At 38.3% G+C, this 5711-nt stretch overlaps 1 pseudogene; it reads right to left on the reverse strand.

Moving 5' to 3' along the window:
- Positions 1 to 1245: 1245 nt before the first annotated feature.
- On the reverse strand, positions 1246 to 1588 carry LOC102493140 (cytochrome c oxidase subunit 7C, mitochondrial pseudogene; annotated as a pseudogene).
- Between the last annotated feature and the right edge of the window lie 4123 nt (positions 1589 to 5711).

A 5711-nucleotide genomic window follows, 5' to 3' on the forward strand; every position in this document is an offset into this window, starting at 1 on the left:
GAAACGGAGAGAGACAAAGAGAGGGAAAGTAAGAAATCATCCCTCGGGGGGATGGCCAGAAATCAGTCCCTTCTCCTCCATTCTCTTCTCGGGAATTTGGGCATGCACACACACACACCCAGTGTTATTTTCTTTCTTTCTTTCTTTCTTTTTAAATAACGTTATATTGCGGGACCAGCAGTTAGCGTAATGGCTATGTCGCTGGACTCCCACGTAGTCGACCGCGGTTCACGTCTCGGACCCGGTGGCTTAAACTCACGCCTGGTGCGTGTGCGTGTGTGCCAAAGATCCCGAGAGGAGAATGGAGGAGAAGGGATTGTGGTGTGGCTATCCCCCTTGGGGGGGGATTTCTCGCTTTCTGTCTGTCTGTCTCTGTCTGTCTGGCGAGCGTACGCGCCCTATAGCAAAAACCTCTTCAAAGAAAAAATAAAAAAGCTATATTGCTTCATAGGTAGTACATGTACCTTATCACTGAGTATTTCCAGTTCCTTCTTCCTATCCTGATTTATCCATAAGCTATAATCATCCACTACATTATTACTATTATAATTTTGAACAAATGTTCTTCAGTCAAATCAATTAAGAAAAATATAAAATATTTTGCTTTCATTTATTCCTCCTCTAACATTCTTTCTTCTTTTGATCTGTGTAGATCCAAGTTTCTGACCTATATCAATTTTCTTTGCTCGGAAGCATACCTTCTACCATTTCTTATGAAGAAGATGTTTTGACAACAGATTCCCTCAATTTTTGCTTTTCTGAGTTAGCCTTTATTTCTTTTTTCAGCTTTCAAAAGATAAATTCACTAGATAAGTCTTTTAGTTTGGTAGGTTTTTATGTTTTCAACACTTTATATATTTTACTCCACTTTCTTCTTGCGTGCATGGTTTATGAAGAGAAGTTAAGTATAATTCTTGTCCTTTGTTCTTGTGTAGGTAAAGTCTTCTCTCCTGTCTCAGTTTCTTTTAGGATTTTCTCTTTGACTTTGATTTTCTGCAGTTTGAATATGTGTAGATTCCTAAAACTGATTCTGTTTGGTTGTCTTTTACCTTTCTGCATGTGAGATTTAGTGTTCATCATAAATTGTTGAGTATACTCCTATAATTCTACTTCAAATATTTGTTCTGTCCTTCCTCTCTTATTTCTCTTTCTGGTATTCCCACTATGCATATGTTATACCTCTAGTAATTGTCCCATGGTTCTTAGATATTCTTTTTCTTTTTCTAATAGTTTTTTTTTTTCTTTTCAGGTCTTAAGTTTATTTACTAACATATTCAGTATACTATGATTTTAAGAGTTTGATCCATTTTCCAGAGATTGTGACTGCGCCTCTTAAAATGTTCTTCATATCTATTAAATGGATGAATTAAAACATCCTTATTTCTTAAGTAGTTGGTGTCTCACTATAAAGAAAGGTGCAGCAAATCCAGATCCAAAGTATAAAGTCATCATAACAAGTAACCGCTACTTGTTTTCCACTGAAAATGGCAGATTCTTCCCCGGGCCCTCCTCATAGTGGCTCCTGCGGACCACGGAGGTCATGAACCTCCAGATGCTCTGTCCCAGCATGGCGCTGCTGGAAGCCCTGCGAGAGCGCAGAGTTCGAAGACGGGAGAAATGGCCGCACCACCCCAAGCCCTTCCTTTCTTACGACCTTGTTCTCTCTCTAATAGGTATTTTTAATATATGCTTTAATTTCAAGAAAAGCAGTTTCAGCTTTAATAAATCAAAGAAATGCTAAGGAACTTTGTTTAAAACTTAAAGCCAGGAAACAGGTTAGGATTCTGTTCAAATAGTAGGTACATGAACCTATTGGCAGTTCAAGACAGGACAAAAGTCCTTAAAACTAGAAAACAAAACCTAGAAGAAAATCAGCAATGCCTTAGTTAAAATTCAAAAAATTCTATTTCACCAGTTCAGTCTCAATCTATCTTCTGTTGTGGAATATGATATTCAACTCCAGACTTGTCCCTGTGATTAAGTTGGCCATTTTCTTAGTTTTTGAACTCTTATTTCTGTGTGTCTGGTATATCACTTCCTTGAGAACTTCTTAGAGATCTGGTCTGGTGCTGGTAAATTTTTTCATGTTTTGTTTATCTGAGAATGTTTTTGTCTTTTCTTCCCATATGAAGGATAACCTTGCTGGGTGCAGTATTCTTGGCTGAAATTGTTTTTGCCTTAACGCTTTGAATATATTTCCCCATTTTTTCTTTGCTCACATTGTTTTCAATGAGAGGTCCACTGTTAGCCTGATGGGACATCTTATGTAGGTAATGACGTTTCTCTCTTGCCAATCTTAGTATCTTGTCTTTGTCTGTGTTTTTGTTCAATCTGTCTATAATGTGTCTTGGAGAAGATCTTCTTAGGTTGATTCTATTTGGGGTCTTTTGTATTTCTTGTGACTGGATCTTTCAATGGCCCTCTAGATTTGGAAAATTTTCTTCCAGGATTTCATGGAACAAATTATCAATGTCCTCTTGAGTTTCTTAGCCTTCTGGGATACCAATTATCCAGATGTTTGGACTTATTATTATTTTTTTTTTTTTGGAGAGGTTTTCACTATAGGGCGCATGCGCTTGCCAGACAGAGAGAGATGGAGAGACAGGAAGAGAGAAATCACCCCCCAGGGGGGATGGCCGCGTCGCAATCCCTTCTCCTCCATTCTCTTGGGATCTTGGGCGTGCACACACATGCGCCCAGCGTGAGTTTAAGCTGCCAGGTCTGGACTCGAACCGCGGTCGACTACATGGGCGTCTAGCGACGTAGCCATTATGCTAACTGCTGGTCCCTCTTCCTAGTTCTTGAAGTTAAGTCCAAGCATTCAGAGGTGTGCAGAAGGAGGTGATCTGCAATCTCTCTTCTGTTCCATTTTCACTTTTTGTGAATCAAACTCAGTGGGAATAGAGGAATATTCTGACCCTAATTGTATTCAGATGTCTGAATCCTGTTCATTTGGATCTGTCTAGACACTTAGTGTGTAGAGGCTGAGCAGCCAATGAATAAAAATAAAGAAAAAAGGAAAAGAATTCAAGAAGAGGAAAAAATTTTTAAAAATGAAAAAAAGGGGAACCAGCAGTTAGCGTAATGGCTATGTCACTGGACTCCCACAGTTCGCGTCCCAGACCTGGTGACTTAGAACTCACGCCGGGCGCGTGTGCGTGCGTGCCCAAGATCCCGAGAGGAGAATGGACGAGAAGGGATCGTGGCGTGACCATCCCCCCAGGGGGTGATTTCTCGCTTTCTGTCTCTATGTCTCTCTCTGTCTGCCTGGCGAGCGCACACGCCCTATAGCAAAACCTCTCCAAAAAAAAAAAAGAAAAAAAGAAAGGAAAAAGATAATTTAAAAATAATTATATTTTAATTGTTAAAAGCAAAAAATGAAAACCAGTATTTCACAGCTCAAGTTTGGTGTCCATCTCAGGACGGTCCCAGCCTGGGTTTGTGCCTTTCCTAAATGAAATGGGGAAAGGTACCAATTAGCACAATAAAGGAGGGTCTTGAGAGCCCAGGGAATATTTTACCTTAAAAAAAAAATTAAAAGTCACAGGGAGACACAGCAACAGAGAGAGAGAGAGAAATGGAGAGGAGACAGAGGTAGTCCTACCCACTAGAACTGAATCTGGAGGGGAAAGTCTCCACAGAAAATCTTCATTTTTGGGCAAGGAAAGCAATATTCCACAGCATAAGGTTAATATCCAGTTCTTAGATATTCTGCTCTAGTTTTTCCCTATCATTTTTCTCTTTGTTTTTCAGTTTGGAATAATTCTATTTGCATGTCTTCAAACTCAGTCATGTTTTCTTTGGTAATTACACTCTACAGATGAGTCCATTAGAACATTCTGCCCGTTTGCTATAGTGTTTTTCATTTCTAGAATTTCCTTTTTATTCTTCTTAGAGTTTTATCTCTCTTACATTCTTGCATGTTGTCCACTTTCCCATCAGCGCCCTTAGCCTACTAATCGCATTTATTTTAAGTGATCATGGTGTAATGATTCCAAAGCCTCTGTGATAGCTGAGTCCAATTCTGATTATTGCTTTCACTTCAGACTGTGTTTTTCTTTTTTAGTCTGCCTTATAGTTTTTTGTCAAAAGCTGAATGGTAGGCATTACATAAAATAAACTGAGATAAATATGTCTTTAGTGTGAGGTTTTTGTTCATCTGTCTAGGAGTTATTTCGTGTTTACTGTTTGTTCTAGTCATAGAGGTCAGTAGCTAAAATGCCCTCTGGTGTCCTTTTTCCCCCCTCTTCATCATCTTTGGGCTTTTCTGTAGATTTCCATCTGAATTAGGTTTGAATCTTGCAGTTCTTCCACTTGTAATCTTCTGTTATACCAGAACTTTATTGATATATTGAGAAAGCATGGGAGGAAAGGGAATGTGGTATAAGCCTATGATAGGCATCTTTTAGTGAGTCCAAATTCCCAGGCTATGACCTTTGCAAGTGCTTCTCAATCCCAACCCCTCAGGTTATTCAGGGAGGTTAGAAGGGACTGATGTTAGACATTTCTATACCCACAAGTCAGTTAGACTCTGGAAAAACCTGAAGTAAATTATTTTCCTTTGAGGACAGGGCTTAACTGTAAAGTCCAAAATGCTCTGGATATATTTCAAAATGATTGCTTTTCCCCTTCAACTACTGGAAGCATAAGGGTATTTTTTTTTTCAGTCTTCCCCCTGAAAACTTGATGGGACTCTTGGAAGTAAAATTCATGAGAGTGGGTACTCCCCTTAGCCTGGACCCCCTTGAGTTTTTAATCTATTGCTAGTCCATGCTCAGTTTCTAGCAAATAGTCAATTACTGCAAGTTTTCTCTACAGGTGCTGACTTCAGCAGTTGCTTCAGCTCAATGTGAGCTGTGATTCTAGGAATCTTCCTGACTAGTTTTTAAGGAATTCATTTACCCTATGAGCATGATTCTGTAATGGATCTAAGGATTGTTGATTTTCAGTTTTTTCACTTTTTCTTTTGTTGTCGTGGGGCAGCGGCAATGACTTCCAAGCTCTTTATTTGTTGTAACATAAATCAGAACTCTTTGCCTTTTTTTAAAATTATGCACTCTATTTTTTAGAGACTTTAAGATTTACAGAAAAATTGCGCAGAAATTACATAAAGGTTTTCTATGCCCCTTTCTCTCCTATAGTTTCCGTAAAAGTGCTATAACTGACGAGTTGATGTTGATACATTATTATTAACTAAATTACATTAAGGCTCACTTTTGGTGATGTACATTCTATGGATTTTTACAAAAACATAATGTATTCACCATTACAATATTATAAATAATAGTTGTACTATTCTAAACAACTCCTATGCTCCACCTCTCCCTTCCTGATTATTACTGCTCTTTTTATATTCTCCACAGATTTGCTTTTCCCAGAATGTCATATAGTTAAAATCATAGAGCATGTATTATTTTTAGATTGGCTTCCTTAACTTAGCATCCTCCATGCATTTTGTGGCTTTTTAGCATATATATTTATTTGTTTATTTTTAAGCAATTATTTATTTAATTTTATTTATTTATTATTATTATACTTAAATTTGCCAGGGGGTTGGGAGAAGTGAGAAAGCAAGCTACCATGTCCAGGCCTCAAACTGTGGTCAACCATGTGGGAGTCCAGCACCTCAACCACCATGCCACCTGCCCACCCTCAGCATATTTATTTTTAATGCTGAATAATACTCTTTAATGTGGATGTACCATAGCATG

Source organism: Tupaia chinensis, unplaced genomic scaffold (assembly GCF_000334495.1).
Source record: "Tupaia chinensis unplaced genomic scaffold, TupChi_1.0 Scaffold145441_1, whole genome shotgun sequence".
NCBI classification, from domain to species: Eukaryota; Metazoa; Chordata; class Mammalia; order Scandentia; family Tupaiidae; genus Tupaia; species Tupaia belangeri.